The sequence below is a fragment of the Rhinopithecus bieti genome, unplaced genomic scaffold, assembly GCF_001698545.2.
Source record: "Rhinopithecus bieti isolate Rb0 unplaced genomic scaffold, ASM169854v2 scaffold_3878, whole genome shotgun sequence".
Lineage (NCBI taxonomy): Eukaryota > Metazoa > Chordata > Mammalia > Primates > Cercopithecidae > Rhinopithecus > Rhinopithecus bieti.
In genome coordinates this window covers 7,142,502-7,164,942 of record NW_016805059.1, presented here as the reverse complement: position 1 = coordinate 7,164,942, position 22,441 = coordinate 7,142,502, and the positions used below count along the sequence as shown (strand labels likewise).

General features: G+C 38.7%; 1 protein-coding gene across 8 annotated transcripts in view; it reads right to left on the bottom strand.

The window, feature by feature from the left end:
* Positions 1-22,441, bottom strand: part of SH3D19 (SH3 domain containing 19) — a 202,374-nt gene that overhangs the window by 79,673 nt on the left and 100,260 nt on the right. For 5 of the 8 annotated variants that reach the window (XM_017871132.1, XM_017871133.1, XM_017871135.1 and 2 more), the window contains one exon: positions 19,428-19,467. The exons of 1 other annotated variant lie outside the window; for it this stretch is intronic. The gene's annotated coding sequence lies outside the window, so the exon portion shown is untranslated. Of the gene's footprint in view, positions 1-19,427; positions 19,468-21,121; positions 21,393-22,441 lie in introns of those variants that run through there. 2 more of the 8 variants (XM_017871138.1, XM_017871137.1) reach the window with 1 other exon arrangement.

Genomic DNA, 22,441 nt, shown 5'->3' with positions numbered 1-22,441 from the left:
AGTTTTAGATTTCCAGAATAGTTGTGAAGAAAGTTCTCATATATTCCACACTGCTTTCCCTACTATTCTCATCTTACATTAATATGTTACATTTGTCACAATATGTTTTTAACCTAATCTGGTATAAATTCTACTTTTCCATGTTTTATCTGTAAGAGGTTTATAGAAAGTAATAGAAAAAAGTCCTACATGAATTAGCATAACACTGAACTGTAAACACTGAGTGACAGTATTGTTAGCAAAAATGATGTCAAAACCTAAATATTTTCTTAAGGTAAAGTCATGTCCAAATTGAGAAGTGAGGTCAAGTAGGCCCATTCACAGGACTCACCACTTTGTCTAGCTAGCTCCGTACAAAGATAGAATATCTTGGTTGGTATTTTACAAAGAAGTACTAGCAAAAGGAAGAAAAAATCAGGAGGCAGGAAGACTGCTAACCCTTAATAGGGTTTATATAGTAAATCTGGGTGAAGCGAAAATTTCTGTAGATTTATTTTTTAGGGTTCCAAGTCTTTACATTTAGTATAAACTACCTCAGTGCCTAGCAAAATGCTTTTCACACACAATACCTTTTGAATATAAGTGAATCTCACTTTCAAAACATATCATAGTACAGAAACTCCAGTATATCTGCTGTTTGATGACAAATATGGATTCATCAATGTTTCATGGAGATGTTATTTTTAAAATCATGATCTTTCCCACGTCAGGCTTACATAAATTAAAGTTGCAGTTTTGCCTCAGGCTTAAGCAGAACAAATCTATGGGAAACTCAAAGGTGGTATTTTTAACAACCATTATCTAAAGAAATATAGCAGTACCTTATTTAAATACTGAGATCAAGTCTGTTCTTTTTTTATTTTTATTTTTTGAGACAGAGTTTCACTTTGTTGCCCAAGCTGGAGTGCAGTGGTGTGATCTCTGCTCACTGCAACCTGTACCTCCTGGGTTCAAGTGATTCTCCTACCTCAGTCTCTCAAGTAGCTGGGATTACAGGTGCGCACCACCACACCTGGCTAATTTTTACATTTTTAATAGAGATGGGGTTTCACCATGTTGGCCAGGCTGGTCTCGAACTCCTGACTTCAGGTGATCTGCCCACCTCAGCCTCCCTAAGTACTGGGATTACAGGCATGAGTTACTGAGGCCGCCCGGCTAAGTCTGTTCTTTATGCAAACCGAAGGCCAAAGAGAAGAGGGAAGAGGTGAGCACACAAAGGTATCCTGGGAATTTGTACAAACAGGAAGTCCAGCTTAACTTTGTGCAGTGCTGGGAAACACGGCGGCTTTTCATGCAAGCTCTCATTCTTTCTCACTTTCTCTCTGAAAACACATAATTTCTGCTTCAGTCTTCCCATCTTCTGCTACACTTGAACTCTTCTTGATTGTTTGCTGGCATTCCTGTCTTTGTACATAAACCATCTGTTTGTTTTAGGCTATCGATGAATTCTTGGAGACACAGAGAATGTAGGACCATCCCCCTGATGGTTGTCAGACACAGCATGAACTGTGTGAGGAGTCTAGGGGTCTGACAAGCCCAATTTCAGCTCTGCCTTTACTCACTCCATGAGTATAATCACATGTCAGTTTCCTTATCTGTAACATGACATTATTGGATTGGATGATCTCTATTCTACCCACTAGGTCTAAAATTTTTAAAATATGACACTTAAAACATTCCAAGATTCCAATTTAAATTCATTTAATAAGAACCAATTACTTAATCCAACCGCAGTAAAGGGAGCCGGACTTGATATTTAATCCATTCCAATAGTAATAAAGAAATAACTAATCTAATTGACCTATGCTAATGGTTTTACATCTCTTAACTCACTTAATCCACACATCCACCCTTATAAGAAGGTACTGTTATTATCCCAGTTTTAGAGATGAGAAAAGAGTTTACATAATTTAAATGTCAAAGGACTCACAGCTGGTAAATGGTGAAGTCAGGATTGGAACTTGGACAGTCTGGTTCCAGGCAGGGCCAGAGTTCTTTGCCACTGTGCTTCACTATCTCACAAAAAGTTCACATACAGTTGAATGTTGAGAGGAAAACACACACACACACAGAACATATTAAGTGAGAATTGTGATTTAATTACCAAAGAACCTTAAGTACTGTCTTCTTTCACTGAACATCCCATGGCTGGAAGATTTAAATCAGAGGCAATGGTGGAGGAAAGGGGACAGAATCTTAAATAGTATCAGAAAATGATTTAAAACTTTTATCACTCCTGGGATTTATTCATAAAATGTAACATGTCAGGGAGTATATACAAATAAATGATTGGATATTTATAGGTCTGGCTGTATTTTGTGTTGTTTTAGAAAATCCTAAAGAAGGGTTTTGTGTGTGTGTGTGTGTCTGTGTGTGTGTTTTGCCTTTTGTTGATGAAAAAAGACAAAACAATAAAGTCTTCTATTACTCACTGGCATAGATCTGATGTCAGTGTTCATAAGACAAGCAATACACTTCCCTCTTCACACAACATATTATATGGCACGGCTTTTGTTTCTCCATAAATACTGTAAAGTACTACCCTACTCTATTTTCTCAATATATTCATGGCACCCTAATCTATATGGAAATAAATTCTAGAATCAAGGCTATAGTTTTGGTAGTCCTAAAACCAATGTGAGTATGTTACGTATGTGACTTTCATTTCTAAATTACAGTAATTTTATCATTGTTTCTTCTAATGGTATTGCATTGTCTTGTGAGGTTAAAACAACCGAAACCCCTTTAAACTTGAATGAAATTAAAGGGGTTTTTATTATGAGCACACAAAGGTATCCCGAGAATGGGTATGAACAGGAAGTGCAGCTAAACTTTGGGCAGTGCTGGGAAACAAGGCAGCTTCTCGTGCACGCTCTCATTCTTCCTCACTTCTCTCTAGGACCACATCATCTCTGCTTCAGTTTTCGCAGTCTTCTTCACTTGGACTCTCCGTTCATTCACTGGCATATCTGGCTAGTGTTCATCAGCATGCATATCCTACCAAGCCCAAATCTAAATAATTTTAAAGCTCCAGAAACCATGGCTCTCAGCTCTGTGTCTTTTAGTTTAAACTTTCAAGAGAAAAAAACTTGATTAGCACACCCTACAGGATAGAGTTCTATCAACTATGGCCAAATGGGGTAGGACCATGTGGAAACCTGGCCACAGGTGCCTTTCCTTCAGCTGAGATTGGAGGCTTGGGAGGCACTTCTCAGGGATGCAGTGCAACCACCACTACTGCATGAGATACGATTTAGTAGTAGTGCATCACCACCTCGTCGTTCAAAACTATGGAAAAAAAACTAAACACTGAAATGCAGGCCTAGAGAATCTACAAGAGGAGCAATTACAGGGGTTGTTTCCTGAGTGACTGGTAAAAGCTTTGAAACCCAAGGCCACCGGGAAGTATCCTAACAGTTTATCATGCTTTTTCCATTAGCTATTTTACTTCTGAGTGGTCTATCTTTTCCTACTTTGAGTGAGACGGCAAAGAAGACATCCTACATTCAGAATGAGAGGTTAGGTTATGCTCAAAGAAATGCAATGAGCTTCCCAAAAGGAAGTTGATCACTGTGTGGAAAAATTAGCACTAGTGAAAAGAGAGGACCAAATCTGTATCTTTTCTTCACGTAGCCAAAGGTAATATTCTGCCACTATGTCAGAGGCCTGTGGGACTCTCAACAGTTCCTATCAACTCCAGACTTTACCAGTGCATACAAAGCAGGCATGTGTGACAGTGTGCTTATCTAAGCACGAAGGGATAGCACAAATGTGTAAGAGCAAATAGCGCCTGGATCAAGGTGTCTATGCAGATGATGGCTTATGTTCCTTCACAGAATCCCATCATGACCACACACCCCGGCTTGAGTTGAGAATCCTTGAGGACAATAATAATGCAATTGTAGTTTCTTATGACAAAACTAACAAATATCAAACTGATATGTCAGAAAGAACTTCTGGGTTACAGAGACTTGAAGAGCCCCGACCTTGAAAAGCAGAGATAACACTGAAAATCATTTCTGAGTGGGTTTAGTCTGCTTAACTGAGGTCCAAAGCGACTATGATAATCAATGTTATGTGTCAACTTGGCTAAGCTACAGTCTCTAGTTCTTTAATCAAACATTAATTTACATGTCGCTACAAAGGCATGTCAGTGTGATGAAAGTCCATCGGTTGATGGGGCTTTATCAGAGATTATCCTACCAAATCTGTGTGGGCCTGATTTAATCAGTTGAAAAGCCTGAAGAGCAGAGCTGAGGCTTCCCAATGAAAAGAAATTTCACCTGTGGATGGCGGCGTCCATCCATGGATGAGAGTTCCAGCCTGGCCTTCCTGGTGGCCTGCCTTACAAAATTCTGACTTGCTTAAATCAGCTCCAACAATCACATAAATATTTCCCTGCAATAAATCTTTCTCTCTCTCTTTTTCTTAAAAGATGGAGTTTTGCTCTTGTTGCCCAGGTTGGAGTGCAATGGTGCAATCCTGGCTCACTGCAACCTCTGCCTCCTGGGTTCAAGCGATTCTCCTGCCTCAGCCTCCTGAGTAGCTGGGATTACAGGTGCTCACCACCACACCCAGCTAATTTTTTTGTATTCTTAGTAGACATGGGGTTTCACCATGTTGGCCAGGCTGGTCCCAAACTCCTGACCTCAAGTGATCTGCCCACCTTGGCCTCCCAAAGTGCTGGGATTACAGGCATGGGCCACCGCACCCAGCCTGAAAAAGTATTTCTTAAAATCATTTCGGATTGCCCTAAAAAGCTTCCAAATTTGGGCATGACCTGAGAGTATTTTTAAAATTCATTTTGGGTCACCCTAAAAGTTCCCCAAATTTGAGCACAGACAGTCCAGATTACAAATACAGGCTTAAGGGTTATGCACTGGTGTCTATGCCTTGAATCCAGGTGATCTGACTCCTGAATGGCTTCAGAAAGGCCTCTGAAAAGCTCCGAGCATACAGATTTCCAGAGGCTGTGGATTAGCACAAGACCCCTTTTGGAAAGCACTCTTTTGGGATCTGAAATAAAAATAACAGAAATGGGTTAAAAAATCTGAGCATTCTAACATAAAAATATGAGTTACACTGGAAGAAACAATAGTCTTATTGGACACCTTCTAGAATAGAGTTCTATTAGCTATGGCCAAATGGCACAGGACCATTTTCTTCTGGTTCATACATAAACAACACAGGGAAAGGGAAGAACCTCAAAGAATGTTACAGAGGTAAGAATGCAACCCTTCATTAAGACAATTTGGTAGTATATATGAAAAGCCTTAAAATGTTTATATATTTTTTGTTCCATTAATTCTACTGTTAGGAATTTATCACAAGGAGACAATCAGTGATGGTCCATAAAAATGCAGGTATAAGAATCTGATTACAGGATTATTTATAATAGTAAAATCTTAAAATAACCTAAATGTCTGATAATAGAAAAATGGAGTTTGGTATACTACATGACGAAATGCCATGAAAATCATGTTATGGGAAAATGTTTATAAACTATTGTTTTATGAAAAGTTTATACATCCCATCCCGAGTTTTTTTGTTTTGTTTTTGTTTTTGTTTTTTTGAGACAGAGTCTCACTCTGTCACCCAGGCTGGAGTATAGATCATAGCTTACTGCAGCCTTGTGACCTCCCAGGCTTAACCCACCCTCTCATCTCAGTCGTCAGGAGTTCGAGAAAAGCCTGACTATCTCTAATTTTGTAAAAATACAAAATTAGCCAGGCATGGTGGCACATGCCTGTAATCCCAGGTACTCGGGAGGCTGAGGCAGGAGAATCACTTGAACCCAGGAGGCAGAAGTTGCAGTGAGCCGAGATTGCACCACTGCACTCCAGCCTGGGCAACAAGAGCAAAACTCTGTCTCAAAAAAAAAATAGTGAACGTAATGGATAAATGCTGTGTGTGTTCTGACTGTTCCCCTGGCAGTTCCCCCCTCTTTTCCCCTCTCCTTGGGTCTCCTTATTCCCTGAAACAATATTGAAATTAGGGCAATTCATAATCCTACAGTGGCCTCTAAGTGTTCAAGTGAAAGGAAGAATTGCACTTCCTTCATTTTAAGTTGAAAGGTAGAAATGATTAAGTTTAGTGTGGAAGGCAGGTCGAAAACTGAGATAGGCCAGAAGCTAGGCCTCTTGCACCACACATTTAGCAAAGCTGTAATTAAAAAAAAAAAAAAAAAAAAAAAAAAAAAAGATTCTTGAAGGAAATTAAATGTGCTATCCCATGGACCACATGAATGATAAGAAACTGAAACAGCCTTGTTGCTGATATGAAGAAAGTTTCAGTGGTCTGGATAGAAGATCAACCCAGCCACAACATTCCCTTAAGCCAAAACCTAATTTAAAGCAAGGTCCTAACTCTCTTCAATTCTATGAAGGCTGAGATAGGTGAGAAAACTGCACAAGAAAGTGGGAAGCTAGTAGAGGTTGGTTCACGCAATTTAAGGAAAGAAGCTGTCTTCATGACATAAAAGTGCAAGGTGAAGTTGCAAGTGCTGATGGAAAAGCTGCAGCAAGTTATCCAGGAGATCTAGCTAACATGATTGGTGAAGGTGGCTACACTGAACAACAGATTTTCAGTGTAGATGAAGTAGCCTTATATTGGAAGAAGATTCCATCTAGGACTTTCCTAGCTAGACAGAAGCTAATGCCTGGCTTAAAAACTTCAAAGGACAGGCTGACCCTTGTTAGAGGCTAATGCAGCTGATGACTTTAAGTTGAAGCCAATGCTCATTTACCATTAAATACTTTTTTGTTTTTTAGCGACAAGGTCTCACTCTGTCATCTAGGCCAGAGTACAGTGCTGTGATCAAGGTTCATGGCAATCCTCCTGCCTCAGCCTCCCTGGGACTACAGGCACATGCCAACACACCTGGCTAACTGTTATTTTTTGTAGAGACGGGGTCTTGCTATGTTGCTCAGGCTGGTCTCAAACTCCTGCCCTCAAGCAATCCTCCTGCCTTGGCTGCCTGAAGTGCTGGGATTATACGTGTGAGGGGCACCTGGCCTCATTCACCATGTTGAAAGTCCTAGGGCCCTTAAGAATTATGATAAATCTATTCTGCCAGTGCTCCATAAATGGAATAACAAAGCCTAGATGACAGCATATCTGTTTACAGCATGGTTTACTAAGTATTTTTAAGCCTACTCTTGAGACCTATTGCTTAGGAAAAAAGATTCCTTTCAAAATATTACTGCTCATTGACAATGCACCTGGTCACCCAACAGCTCTGATGCAGATGTATAGGGAGATCCATATTGTTTTCATGCCTGCTGATACAACATCCAATCTGCAATCCATGGATCAAGAGTTATTTTGACTCTGAAGTCTTATTATTAAAGAAATATATTTTGTAAGGCCATAGTTGCCATAGATAGTAATTCCTCTGATGAATTGGGGCAAAGTAAACGGAAAACCTGGAAAGGATTCACTATTGTAGATGCCATTAAGAATATCTGTGATTCACGGAAGGAGGCCAACATAACAACCTTAACAGGAGTTTGGAAGAAGTTGATTCCAACCCTCATGGATGACTTTGAGGGGTTCAAGACCCCCATGGAGAAAGTAACTGCAGATGTAGTGGAAATAGCAAGAGAACTAGAATTAGAAGTGGACCCTAAAGATGTGACCAAATTGATGTATCCGATGATAAAGCTTCAGTGGATGAGGAGTTCCTTCTTCTGGATGAGCAAATAAAGTGGAATTTATTCCTGGCGAAGATGCTGTAAACATTGTTGAAATGACAACAAAGGATTTAGAATAAATTTAGTTGATAAAGCAGTGGTAGGATTTAACAGGATTGGCTCCAGTTTTGAAAGAAGTTCTATTGTAGGTAAAATGGTACCAAACAGCATTGCATGCTACAGACAAATTGTTTGTGAAAGGAAGAGTCAATCGATGTGGCAAACTTCATGGCTGTCTTATTTTAAGATATTGGGACCAGGAGTGGTGGCTCACGCCAGTATTTTGGGAGGTAGAGGTGGGCAGATAACTTGAGCCCAGGAGTTCAAGACCAGACTGGGCAACATGGTAGAACTCTGTCTCTACAAAAAAAATACAAAAATTAGTCAGGCATGGAGGCATAAACCTGTAGTCCCAGGTACTTACGAGGCTGAGGTGGGAAAATTGCTTGAGCCCAGGAGGTCAAGGCTGCAGCGAGCCATGATTGCACCACAGCATTCCAGCCTGGGTGACAGATCAAGATCCTGTCTTGGGTGGGGGTGGAGGGGGGGAGATAGGAATTAATAATATGAATTTATTTATTTATTTGACAGAGTCTTGTTCTGTTGCCCAGGTGTGTGGTGGTACAATCCTAGCTCACTGTAGCCTCGAACTCCTGGGCTGAGGACTTAATCCTCCTGCCTCAGCCTCCTGAGTATCTGGGACTACAGGTGCACGCCACCGTGTCTGGCTAATTTTTAAATTTTCTGTTGCCCAAGCTGGTCTCAAACGCCTGGCCTCAAGCATTCCTCCTGCCTTGGCCTCCCAAAGTGTTGGGAATACAGGCGTGAGCCACCACACCCAGCCTCATGAAAATATTTTGAAGACCGTAGTTCAGTTTACAAGGCTTCTTCTACCAAGAGTTTCTCTTCAGAATCCGTAACCAAGAGAAACCACTGGGCAATAGATAGTGATAAACTTTAAGTCCTGCCTGTCATTCCTTGATAGCATCCCTGAACTGCCTGAACAAGGCAGTGTGCCAAGGAAAACATTATCTTGAGGAAACAGGTTTATAGCTGAGGGAATGTTTGTATTGTAGACACAATGTTACTCTGAAGCCTTCAAACAATGGATACTTTCCTTTCATTCTTTATTTTTTTAATTAACAAAGGATACTGATTCTCAATCCTCCTATCCAAAAGGAAGGAAGGTCACCAACGAGTCCTTTCAGATTCCTGCCTTAAATTTTGCTGCATTTAGAAGTGTTGCAAAAGAGCCGGCTTGCTCACTCTGCATTTCTGGAAACATGGCCTACAACTAAAATGAGATTAGAAGTGGCAAAAACTTATTACGAGGGCAGAAATGAATGCTCTGATTTATTATGCAGGGGAGCTGCTAATCAACAAAGATACTTCTAACCTTGAAATTGAATTCTTGGGACCAGGCCTGATTTCTGGTTTCAGGAAAGGGTTTTACCTTTTTTTTGACGGAGTCTTGCTCTGTTGCCCAGGCTGGAGTGCAGTGGCGCACTCTTGGTTCACTGCAACCTCTGCTTCCTGGGTTCAAGTGATTTTCCTGCCTCAAGCCTCCTGAGTAGCTGGGATTACAGGCGTATGCCACCATGCTCGGTTAATTTTTGTATTTTTAGTAGAGATGGAGTTTCACCATGCTGGTCAGGCTGGTCTCGAACTCCTGACCTCCTGATCCGCCCACCTCTGCCTCCCAAAGTGCTGGGACTACAAGTGTGAGCCACCACACCTGGCTAGGGTATTACCTTTAAGGACAAGACTGAATTCCGATCAACAGCAGTTTGCTTTCAATGAGACAGGAGGTGACTGAGCTAATTAACAACTGTTTAGCAATTCTGTCCTAAGATTTTTCGAGGAATTAGCTAGTACGCTTCTGTGGCATACAGTCATAATCAATACATTTGAAGAACGTGATGTATGCTGTGTTCAATAAGGGAAAATATTTGAATAAAAATTTAAAGTCCACTTGCACAAGAATATTTATTAGTTGGAGTAAAACCATAACCTAAGGACAGACTGAGGGCCACAAAGATGTATACAAATTTCACTTGACTACAGGCTGTTTAACCGAGATTTTGTAGAACTGTATAAACAACTACTTCTAAATTACACTGCAGAAAGGTAAATAACTAATATAAAATATAACCCAAGGGAAGAGAGGAAAGAATTAGGATGAAAAAAATTTAAGGGCCAGGAGTTCCATGCGCCCTGGACTGCTGAGAAATGGGTGGCCAACATGCCCATCTTGAGAAAAAGTAATAAACACAGGACCAGCTGCTGTTCCAAAGTTAACTGCCTGCTGATAGTTTAATTTGAAGCAACTTCAGAAAAGCCTCACACTAAGTACTATGGCAGTGGTAGACCAGCCAATAAAACTTTTCAATTACCCAACTGATACACCATATAAATGCTTCATTTTCATTCCCATCACACTAGGGGGAAATGCTAAAGTTACCTTTCTGAAAACCACAACAAAACAACACTGTGTGTGTGTGTGTGTGTGTGTGTGTGTGTGTATTCTCTGCAGGACGACAAAAAAATGTTAATGGTCCTTTCACATCTTCCTTTGCAAAAGAATTTCCTGCCCACAAAACCTGTATACATCGAAATGTTTCACATTGTTTATGGCATTACAGATGCTGCAGCAAAAGTAATGTTTCTCTTATAGCTTAGAAAACATAATGCCAGAAAGTAATTACACACAGCCATAGTTTATAGAGGTACAGGCATCAAAACATATGGTCAGGGAAATGCTACAGAATTACAGTATTAAACTAACCTCAGCAGAGCATGGTATTTTGATAGATATACTTAGAAAAGAGAACAGCTAAAACAAGTTAAATCTTTTGCTTTTAGCTAATCTATTTAAACCACAATGTGATGATAGTTAAGTGTCAAAATAAAATCTTCAACATCTTCATAAGATCAACAACAGGATACCAATGCAGAGAACCAACACCCTTTCAAATTCTTAACGATATAATGATTGCTGTAAGTTTTAACATCACCAACTACTAACTCGGAGTGTACTAAACTATGTGTTACAAACATTCTGCATGTTGTTTCAGTCTCTCCCTGTGCTGGGTGACACTTCAGGTCACACTATGGGGAGGGAAGTTGTAATGGGCTCTAGAGAACTTGGAACAGTACCAAACACCAGGAAGCGATCTGAGATTTGGGAAGAAAACAGACATGTACGGTATATAGTATTTAAAAACTTTAAGTAATTGTGAATGAAAACAAAAACTTAAAAAAATCTATCTTGGAAGAACAGTAAAGGTTTTCCTACATATCTATATACAAAGATATGAACATAAAGATGCTTATTGCAACATCATTTCTAACTGCAATGAATTGGAAACAACCTAAATGCTATCAATAAAGGACTGGTTAAATGAATTATAATAAGGTTGCACTGGAAATTTTTATGCAGTAGTTAAAAAAATAATGAAGTGGGAACTGACATGGTAATACTTTCTAAGTGAAAAAGGCAAATTGACAGAAATACATATATACGTATATAGGCCGGGCGCGGTCTCAAGCCTGTATCCCAGCACTTTGGTGAGGGCCGAGACGGGCGGATCACGAGAGTCAGGAAGATCGAGACCATCCTGAGCTAACAGGGTGAAACCCTGTCCTCTACTAAAAATACAAAAAAAAAACTAGCCAGGCGAGGTGGCGGCGCCTGTAGTCCCAGCTACTCGGGGGAGGCTGAGGCAGGAGAATGGCGTAAACCCGGTGAGCGGGAGCTATTGCAGTGAGCTGAGATCTGGCCACTTGCACTCCAGGCCCTGGGCGACAGAGCAAGACTCCCGTCTCCAAAAAAAAAAAAAAAAAAAAAAAAAAAAAATATATATATATATATATATTATATACTATATATACACATACACACATATAATATAGCCCCATTTTTCTAAATATTATTTAAATATATGCTATATATACACATAGAAAGCAGACTATGATAGACACTGAACCACCACTCTTATGTCACCTATGGGATAAAGGCAGACACCACATGTTTCTGTACTACTAAAAAATGTTTTCATGAGATACTCGTAGAACTATTAAGTGACAAAAAGGAGACAAAAATTTTCAGAGAAATACAAGATGCTTCTGGTAAAAGGAGACATGGGAGCAAGACTATAAGTAGAGGTAAAATCTGAACAGTGTTTAATCAATTTTTTTCTGAACATTCTTGACTATTTCCTCCATTTAATTTTCTCTTTAAAAGAATTCACTCAAGTTTATACTCATGCCCTATAAAACATCTTCTTCACTGTCATAGGATTCAAGGTCTCCTGATGGCCTTTTTTAAAAAAAATTATGAAAATATGCAGAGTTTTTTTTTTTCTTTGTTTAGAGACAGGGCCTCACTCTGTCACGCAGGCTGGGATACAGTGGTGTGATCACAGTTCACCACAGTCTCAAACTCCTGGGTTCATGCAATCCTCCCACCTTAGCCTCCCAAGCAGCTAGGACTGCAGGCATGAGCCACCATGCCCAGCTAATTTCTAGGAGTTTAAAAAAGTATAGATATTGCAAATCCTATCACTTAGCTTAAGAAATAAAGCAGTAAAGATACACTTGAAGCTCCCTGTGGATCCTTTCCTGGCCCATCCATTTGATAATCAATATTCTAATTTCACTACTTATTACTCCGCACATCTTTTTATACTTTTAGTACCTATATGTAGTCATAAAAATATACAACAAACAATGTATTGTTTGTGTTTTGCCATGTGGTCCTTGTTGTAATAACTGTCCTGTTGTAATGTGAAAGCAGTCCAAGATGATATGCAAATGGACATGGCTGAGTTCCTATAAAATTTTAATTACAAAATGGTGGCAGGCCAGATTTGACCCATTTGCTGACCTCTGCTTTATATAAATGGTATTATACTGTATCTATCCTTCTACAGCTTGCTTCTGTCATCCAAAATTATGTTTATGAGATTTATCCATGTTCTCACATACTACATATCCTTAATTCAAACAGGGCTACTCTGAACTGACAAAGATTCTGAATCTTTTCCCAGTCCCATCTGTGTACTTCCTTGTAAAATCCAGTTTTGGCAGTAAGTCAGTTTAGCAAGAATCCTCATCTTCAATATCAGATTACTCTTAACACCTGATCAGGTTCAATCCCCCACCATCCTCCTGGTGATGTCTGATCACCCTGGTCTGACTTCAGCAAGAATCCTATTATGTCAGCTTAGCCATAATCCCCTTGATCCCCAATGTTTCCTCTCAGTAATTTTCTATCCACTGACCCCCACCCCTGCTCCTTTACTATAAATTCCCACTTGCTCATGAGTTGAGCCCAACCTATCTCCCCCACTGCAAAATCCCATTGCAGTTGTCTCCATACCTATCATGATGGTCCTGAATAAAGTCTTCCTTACAGTTGTACCAAATTACATACTCTCATATGTACTTGGTATTTTCAGTCTTTGAGATTTCTTTGCCAATTCCATGGAAGTGAAATGGTATCTCATTACCACGTTAGTGCACATCTTAATCCTAGCAAGGTGAAGAATCTTTTCGTATATTAACTGGTTACTTAGGTTTCATCTTTTATGTGTCCCCTACCCATATTTACTTGTCTTTTTCTTCCGTATACGTAGTTTTTCTTTATCCTGGATACTAACCTTTGTCGCCTACGTGCACTGCACAGTCATTACTTCCCTTTTCACATGCTTCTGATGTATTCATGTACATAAATTTTAAATTTTCACATAGTCAGATTTATCAATCTTTTTCTTCATGGTTTGTATTTGTTGAACCTTAAGAACTCACTACCTCATAAAGATATTCTTATACATTTATTTGAAATGTTTCCATTTTACTTCTTTCATTTCTTTAGATTTTTATCTCATGTCATAAGATAAATCAAATTCTGTGTAGATTAAAAATATGGATAATCAGGCCGGGTGCGGTGGCTCAAGCCTGTAATCCCAGCACTTTGGGAGGCCGAGACGGGTGGATCACGAGGTCAGGAGATCGAGACCATCCTGGCTAACCCGGTGAAACCCCGTCTCTACTAAAACTACAAAAAACTAGCCGGGCAAGGTGGCGGGCGCCTGTAGTCCCAGCTACTCAGGAGGCTGAGGCAGGAGGATGGCGTGAACCCGGGAGGCGGAGCTCACAGTGAGCTGAGATCCGGCCACCGCACTCCCGCCTGGGCGAGCCAGCGAGACTCCGTCTCAAAAAAAAAAAAAAAAAAAAAAAAGGATAATCAGTTATTCAAGCACCATCTGGTGACATCTGCTTTCCCTCACTGATCTGCAATGTTGCCTCTATCATATCACATGACACAGAACTCTATGTATTCATCTATGTCTGTGGGCTCTTCAGTCTGCTTCAGCAACCTATTTCTATGTTTACTGACAAAAAAATTGTCTTAATTACTTACAAGAGTCCACCTCTCCTCTTTGATCTTCAAAATTGCCTTGGTTAGTCTTGCTCTTCCTTACACATTTTAGAATCACTTTGCTGAATTTCCATTTTCTTACTTCTATGATTTTTAATGAAATTTCATTTAATTTTATTAATGGATATCGAAGGGGATTATGACAGCTGACTGTAAGAAGGCTTTAGGGAGGCCAAGATTCAAATGACAATTTTTGAGAAATAGAGTTAAGGCCGGGCGCAGTGGCTCAAGCCTGTAATCCCAGTACTTTGGGAGGCCGAGACGGGCGGATCACAAGGTCAGGAGATCGAGACCATCCTGGCTAACACGGTGAAACCCCGTCTCTACTAAAAAATACAAAAAACTAGCCGGGCGAGGTGGTGGGCGCCTGTAGTCCCAGCTACTCGGGAGGCTGAGGCAGGAGAATGGCATAAACCCGGGAGGCGGAGCTTGCAGTGAGCTGAGATCCGGCCACTGCACTCCAGCCTGGGCGACAGAGCGAGACTCTGTCTCAAAAAAAAAAAAAAAGAGAGAGAGAAATAGAGTTAAGATTCTTTGTTTTGCCGCCTTCTTTTTTTGCTTCTGTAAAATATTTCCTTGTAGTAGGTAAAACATTTGAGATGAATTAGGTGGTAATTCAGACCCCTAAGTCATCAAGATCTATTATTTAGAGCTGGTGGGGTGGTAAAAAGAGCTCTTAATTTTCTGTTTGTGGCACTGACTGCCATAGGGCTTAACATTCTTATTATCTTTAGCTCCTACTTCCCTCTAATTAGTTTCCCAAACTGCCATTCCATGGTACTTTTTTCTAGATGTTATTAATAGCTATGTCTGGGAAAAGAAGTTATAAATTCAACTAAATTTTCAAATGGGTGTGTAGTGTAGCTCTCACTTGGAGTTTTATAATGTACTTGAGTGTATTAAAGACTCTGAGGAGCATCACAGTAAAGAAATATGTCTCATTTTGTTTAATTCGCTATTTCATAAACTTTTCTGCATATTAACACTTATTTCTTGACATACGGATTAATAATCTACAGAAGAGAGTTCTGTGGGACATCAATTTGGGAAATGGTGTGTTTAAACTAACAAGGTTGAGACAAGAACAACTTAGATATTTCTCACATGTATATCAATCAATCGGCAGCAAGCAAATCAACATCAAAACAAAGTAATCAAAAAACACCCAGGATGCCTTTTGCTTGGGGTCTTAGTGTTGGCCTACATGTGATAAAACTTTTCCTTTAACTTGACAAGAATTATGTTTTCCTTCTTAGTCTAGCACTGAAGTGAAAGAACAGGCAGACGTCCCAGATTTATTCACCTCTTACTATGAAAGCTATAGCAGTGCGTGGCCTCTAAAAACACAAACAAGAGAAATGCATTTCTGTTATCACTGCGGGGCTTTGAGCCCATCATTCTTGCTGCTGAGTGGCCTGAGAACCGAAAAACCAAAATTAAATGACTTTTTGTTTATATTTTCTTCTTTCTGCTCTGTTGATGCAGCAAGTATTAATCTGCTTGATGCACTGCTGGCCTGGCAGGATAGCCCTGCTTAGCGGAGGATGGCAGGAGAAGAACAGGTCACCGCCAATGTCAGCAGATACCCTGGACAGAAAATGATGGCCTTTCCTGAAAAAACATTTCCCCTTTCTTATAGGGCATCACTTCTTGCTGTTGTAACACACATATCCAATAATAGTTGTGGGCGAGCTTTTCAGAGTCAGGTTCTTCCCGATTTGCAAGAGAAAAATACTGCCATTTCCCTTTCTCTCCTCAAAATACCTTTGGCATTTATTTATTCAACAGTTATTTATCGTTTATTGTGGGCCAGGCAATCTACTAAGTGCCAGGGTTACCAAGACCAGTAACACAGTACTAAAGAACTTGTTTATACTAAAGTACAAGTAAGAGATTAAAAATACAGAGAATACTTTCGAATACCCTCAAAAGTACCACATCATTGCCTAAAATATAACTGTAAAGACTGGGAACTTCACTTTAGGGTCAATAGATTCTCAGAGATTGGGAGTGTAAGTCCACAATAATGGACCCTCCATCAACCTGGAGACTTTTTCTTATATTCTATTGTATCCTCAGCCAGAATAGAGACTCACAAGAGATATTTATTGGCTATTAGTGTGCAAGGAGCTGGAGCCATCTAGAATAATGACTTAGCCATGCGTGAATCTTCTCTATTTTTATTTCCAGCGCTAGCTTGTTTAGCTTTTCTTTGACAGTATTACTTCACAGAGTAGCCCATTCCATTTTTGACCAGCTCTGTCAGGAAATTCTTCCTCATTTTGTGTAGAAATATATCTCCCTCCAAGTTCCACCCACAGAGGTGCATTCTGTCCTCCGGGACTCCCAGGAACACACACAACAGTTCTCTCCACTGTTTCTTTCTATTTTGAAATTTTCATGTGTACAAAAAAGCTGAAGAAACAGTATAAGTAACACCGATATGCCTTTCGTCTATTCACCAATTATTAATAGTTTTCAATATCTGCTTCTTTATTGCTCATCCTGGGTTTTTTCCCCCAAATTGAGATTTAGTTGCTAACATAAAACTATATCACCCTTATATTAATACCTTGACATATATCTCCTAAGAATCACATTCTCCTGCATAATGACATTTCTATTCTACACCTTAAAAAGTAATGTTTAATAAAATATTATTTAAAATAACATCCATGTTTAAATTCTCCCCTCCCCAACCTTTTTTAAAGTTGGGATTTTTTAGTCCTAGATTTTTTTTTTTTTAATTCACATATTAGATTTGGTTGTCAATATATCTTTGGTCTCTCTCTCTCTCTCTCTCTCTCAATGGAGTCTCACTCTGTTGCCCAGCTTAGAGTGTAGTGGTGTGATCTTGGTTCATTGCAACCTCCACCTTGGCCTCACAAGTAGCTGGGATTACAGGTGTGGACCACCATGCCCAGCTAATTGTTAGTAGAGATGGAGTTGGCCAACGTTGAACTCCTGACCTCAAATGATTCACGTGCCTTGGCCTTTCAAAGTGTTGGGATTACAGGCGTGAGCCACCAGGCCCGGCCTCTTTGGTCTCTTGTTATCTGGAATATTCTCCCAGCTTTTTTTTTTTTTTCTTCCCTAGGACTACTACATAAGTGTACTACTTATCTCACTAGTGATAATATACATGCTGACCACTTGATTTAGATGGTGACCACTAGGTCTCTCCATTAAAATGGTAAATTTTCCCCTTTGCAATTAAAAACTGATCTATGGGGTGATATTTTAACAACTTTTCCCAATAACCTTTTCTTCTTCTTCTTCTTCTTTTTTTTTTAACAGCAGCTGGTATCTTTTGGTTTCCCAACAACTTTTTACAGAAGTTTTAGCTGCTACTGATGATCTTTGCCTGCATCAACTATTACTTTAAGAATTACAAAATGATGATTTTCTAAGTTCTGTCATTTCTTCTACATGGGATCCATTATCATCATTTTTTTGGATACTGAAATTACCCCAAAATTTGGCCAGTGAAAATCCCTTGATGCTACCATCTCTCTTTTCAACATGACCCCATTAGTTAAGCACTTCCTAGCTTTCCATCACAACTAGATATCCAGGATCATCTTGATTTTCCCTTAGCCCAGACCCAGAATCTGCCATTCCTCCAGTGGCCAGGGATCCTCTTAGTAGAGAACAGTATTTATTAGGAAGAATTCTGCTAGTTTCCTCCACATATCAGCCTCTGGGTGTTTGAAGCCAGTTATCATTTCCATCCCATGCACTTCCCCAAACTTCCACATCTGGGTTAAGTTCTCCCAATTCCTCACACCAGTCTTCCTATGGTTTAGCTTTGACTTTTATCTTACTCTTCTTTTTCACCTTCCCTGTCCCAACTCCGCTGCTATATTCTAGACCAGTGGTCCCCAACCTGACTACACATCAGAATCACTGGGGGACTTGTTTAATATACAGATTTTGAGGATTCATTCGAGACTTATGAAATAGAATCTCTGGGGTGTCAAAGTCCTTTTTCTTACATTGCTTTATTTTTAACAGAGATGAGACAGTGTTTTGCTATGTTGCCCAGGCTAGTCGTGAACTCCTGGGCTCAAGTGATCCTCCTGCCTCAGCCTCCCAAGTAGCTGTGATTACAGGTGTGAACCACCATGCCTGGCTGCTATTTTTCTTTAGGTATCTAAAATAAAAGAATCTTACAAACTGTTTAATGATTATGGTGGTAGATACATAATTGTACATGCCTGTCAAAACTAATAAGATTATACACAAAAAAGAATGAATTTTAACATATGTAAATCGTACCTGGAAAACAAAAATCAGTCAATATTCTAAATACCCAGCTATATTCTTCTCTCAGATTAGGTCTCACTAACTTATTTTGATTGACAATTTCTGCAAAATGCATTGCTACTCTAAGTAATGAAATTTTATAGATTTTATATTTTATTGATTGAAGTCAATGAGGATTTGGTTTACCAAAGCAGTCAACCCAATAAGTACATTAACAATTCCCACAACATAAAATATTTTAAAAGGTGGTAGAATGTGGAATAAAAGAAATTAATATTAGAAAATTATAATCTTTCATAGTACTGGGTTAAAAATATTAAATATAGCCTGTCAGTCCTGCCTATGAGAAGTCAGACAACTTTTCATCTCTAACTTTGACAAGGATTTTTTAATGTACTCTTCAGTGTCGGAGAATTCTAGTGAAATACACTCAGTGTGGTTGAGAGCCTAAGTGATACAACCTTCCCCGCCACTTGAAATACCTGACAAAAACATAAAATAATCCATTTGAATATATACATACATATATAATCTAAAAGTCTAGAAAGAAACATACCAAAATTTTAGCAATAGCCAGCCATCGCTGGCTGATGGAAGGCAGTCTGGGTTTTGTTTTGTTCTGCTTTTTTCATGCTCTGTATTTTTAAAATATCTTTTAAATTTCTACAGTGAGCCTATATTCATTTTATGATTAGGAAAACAGCAATACACACTTATAAAAATACTGGTTACAGGGAGGGGAGGAAAATAAGTAACAAAATAAAGAAATGAGAGTAAAATAATTTTTATGAAAATATATCTGTCACTGATAGGAATTCTTAAAATAAAACATGTTTTCCGGGTAGTCAATAGTTTTGTATGAAATTTTTATTCAGAGAATGAACAAGATTTCCCTTATGAAGCTTCTCTGAATGCCACAGAAGATTCCAATAGACAGTAACTCTAAAGAGGACACTTACATTGCCTCCCAACAATACTTTTCAAATAAGAAACTTTATACAGGATTATCAGATACTGTAAACTCATACCTTGAAGAACGGTGTTCTGGTTTATTTCGTTCGTTGCGATCTGTAGAGAAAGAAGACGGTTACATGTGAAAATGTTCGTTTTCAAATACCAGCTGCCATACCATTAGATTTCACAAAGGACTGTTCAAAGGCAGTTGTGTCTTCCTAACTATAAGGCTCTTCATCACAGTTCGTCTGACAGAGGCAGAAAAGAGACAACGAAGGACAGGCGTAAAAGCTTATGGTTTGTTAAAATCATCATTGGAAAACGTATCGTTACATGTATTATTTCATTTTAAAAGATCTCTCCTGTGCTAAATACTTTGCTAACACCAGAAGAGATTTAGCTAAGGAAAGAAAGCAAGGAAACTGCAAAGCCACAGATTACTCAGCTCAAAAAAATCATTCCATGAATCATGGTTGGCAGAAGCTTCTAACAGAATGGGGAGGGGGAAAAAATGAACAGTCAGCTACAACATCTGCAAATACTAAGACCAATACAGCTTCACCCTTAACTATCTATCACCCAGAACGTTTCAGAAGTTGGATTTCAACGTTTCTCCAGTAATCAGATATAATGTGCCCTCCATATAAAATTTTTGATTGTCACAACTGGGAAGAAGGGAGCTCTTCATGGGTAGAAAGCAGGAATGTTGCTAAAGGTCCTACAATGCATAGGGCAGTCCCTTTCACCAAAAGAATTATCTCATCCAAAATGTCAGTAGTGCAGAGGTCGAGAAACCCTGCTATAGGGTAAGAAATAAGAGCACAGATGCTTGAACTTTTCAAAAGTGCCTCTCTAGACTGCTGTAAAATGCTATTAATCAACCTTGAGACTATCATATATAAGAGAAACAATCATAAAACCCACAGGTTGTCTTTTTTGAATCTGAATAACAATTTTCCTCCACTATATGCTTAAAATTAAAATAAATGAAGTAAAAGGCCGCAGTGTCATGCAAAATAAACAATAAAAGCAATATACAAACCACAACATACCCTAAGCAATGACTTTAAGAAAAAATCCTATGGAATATTATCAAAATACAGTTTTCTATAGTATCTTCTGAATTAATGCTAACAAGATAGAATTTAATGGCAATGTAAAGATTAGACAGGAATTCTTTTAGTTTTTCCTTAATTTTATTGCTGATGGAACAGAATAAGAGGATTATGAAACATACTCTAAAACTTCTAGAAAGAAATATGGAAGAAAAGGAATAGAATTTATACGGTTAAACATATGTAACAATTCTTTCTGAATGAGTTCATAATAAAAAACAAATGTTTTTCAAAGCCAAAGAGTTAGTACTCATGAAAACACTGTTCTCTGAAAGACTAGTAAGTAAAAAGATCCACAATAAAGCATGTCTGCTTAGATATAATGCTTTCCAAACACATAGTGTTAGCACGTTTCTGGTTCCAATTTCTCTACACTGTGACTTAGTATTACTGCAGCTTTTAAAACTTTTCTGTTTTAATTTAACTTGGTTTTACCCCTCCCTTAAATGAAAATATCACGTTTTTCATTTGATGAGTATTAAGATTTTAAAGTCATAGTAACGCAGGGCACATTTAAGTCATTTCTTTCAATCATTCTTCTCCAGTTTTTAGCCTGCTAGCTTCGCTACAAAAATGACGTATAATGTCTCAAAGTAAAGCCAAAAACTGAATACAGATTAGCTATCCCCATATAACAAAGCAACAACTCTTACCTGTGGCTAAAGTCGAGCTAAAACTCTGTCCAGAACATCATTTGCTGTGGCTGTGATCCTAGTTTCATAGTTTATTTAGGCATGTAATAGCAAATTTCCCCACTAATCTTCCTAGTGGTACAACACACAAGAGGAAGGGAGAAACAGAGTCACGATGCATGTAAACAAGACTCAGTATCCAAGGGCTTCCCTCCAGGGCCTGTTCTGATTGGCAGATGTGCTATGACCAGTCTGCACAGCTGGAATGTGGCCACTCAGGAAGCAAATGGCTCACAGCTCTCCTTCATTCTTGGTTAAAACAGGAAATTCTACAGTCATTTTTACACTTTCTGCTCTAAGAAAATATGAATGCCTTCTCATAGCACTTCTCTATTGAACCAGTAATTAAAATTCAAGAAAAGACTTGATTATCTGCTGAGGGAAATTTAAAAAATTTTCCCCCAAATTCACTATTAGTGTTATCTGTGTTACATTCCTGTGTAAATACAGATACACAGTACTTATAAAATGTTACTCCTAAGAACTCATATAGTTGATAATCTGAGGGTAAGGGTAAATTATCCATTACTCACAATATTTCCTATACCTCACCTCTTGACAATGAAAAACAAATTGAAACACATGTTCTTGGCTTGATCTTTTCCCTCAAAGTATACAAATATTTTGATTTCACATTTTGCCATAGAGCCATATTTTAGCTTAAATACATATAAATAATGGTGTGTGTGTGTTGCGTATCTGTGTGTCTTATATACTCATACTTTTTCATATACTTATATTTTAAACAAAGTAATTTTCATGACAGTCAGGATTATTGTGCAATTGTCAAGAAATATATTAGCAGAAATAAACTTTTTGGCAAAATAGTAAGTGGTTATTATTTTGTTCCAAAAGCCAAGACTGAACAAAACAAATCACGAGGGTGGATTCAGAATCTGCTTTCTTGCCAACAATAACAAAACATTTGGATAAAATCCCCTTAACAATGAGAACAGATCTACAGCAAACACGGAAATTTAATTTGGCTATATATAGTGCTTTAAGTGTATGGATTTTCTTTCAAATCAAATACTCTTCAGCACATTCTCCGAATTTTTTCTTTTTTCTTTTCCTTTTTTTTTTTTTTTGAGACAAGGTTTCGCTCTGTACTCCAGGCTGGAGAGCAGTGGTGCAATCACAGCTCACTGCAGCCTTGATCTCCTGAGCTCAAGTGATCCTCCCATCTCAGCCTCCCAAGTAGTTGAAGTAGTTAGGATTACAGGCACATGCCACCATGCCCAGCGAATTATTATTATTTTTTTTTTTTTTTTTTTTTTTTTT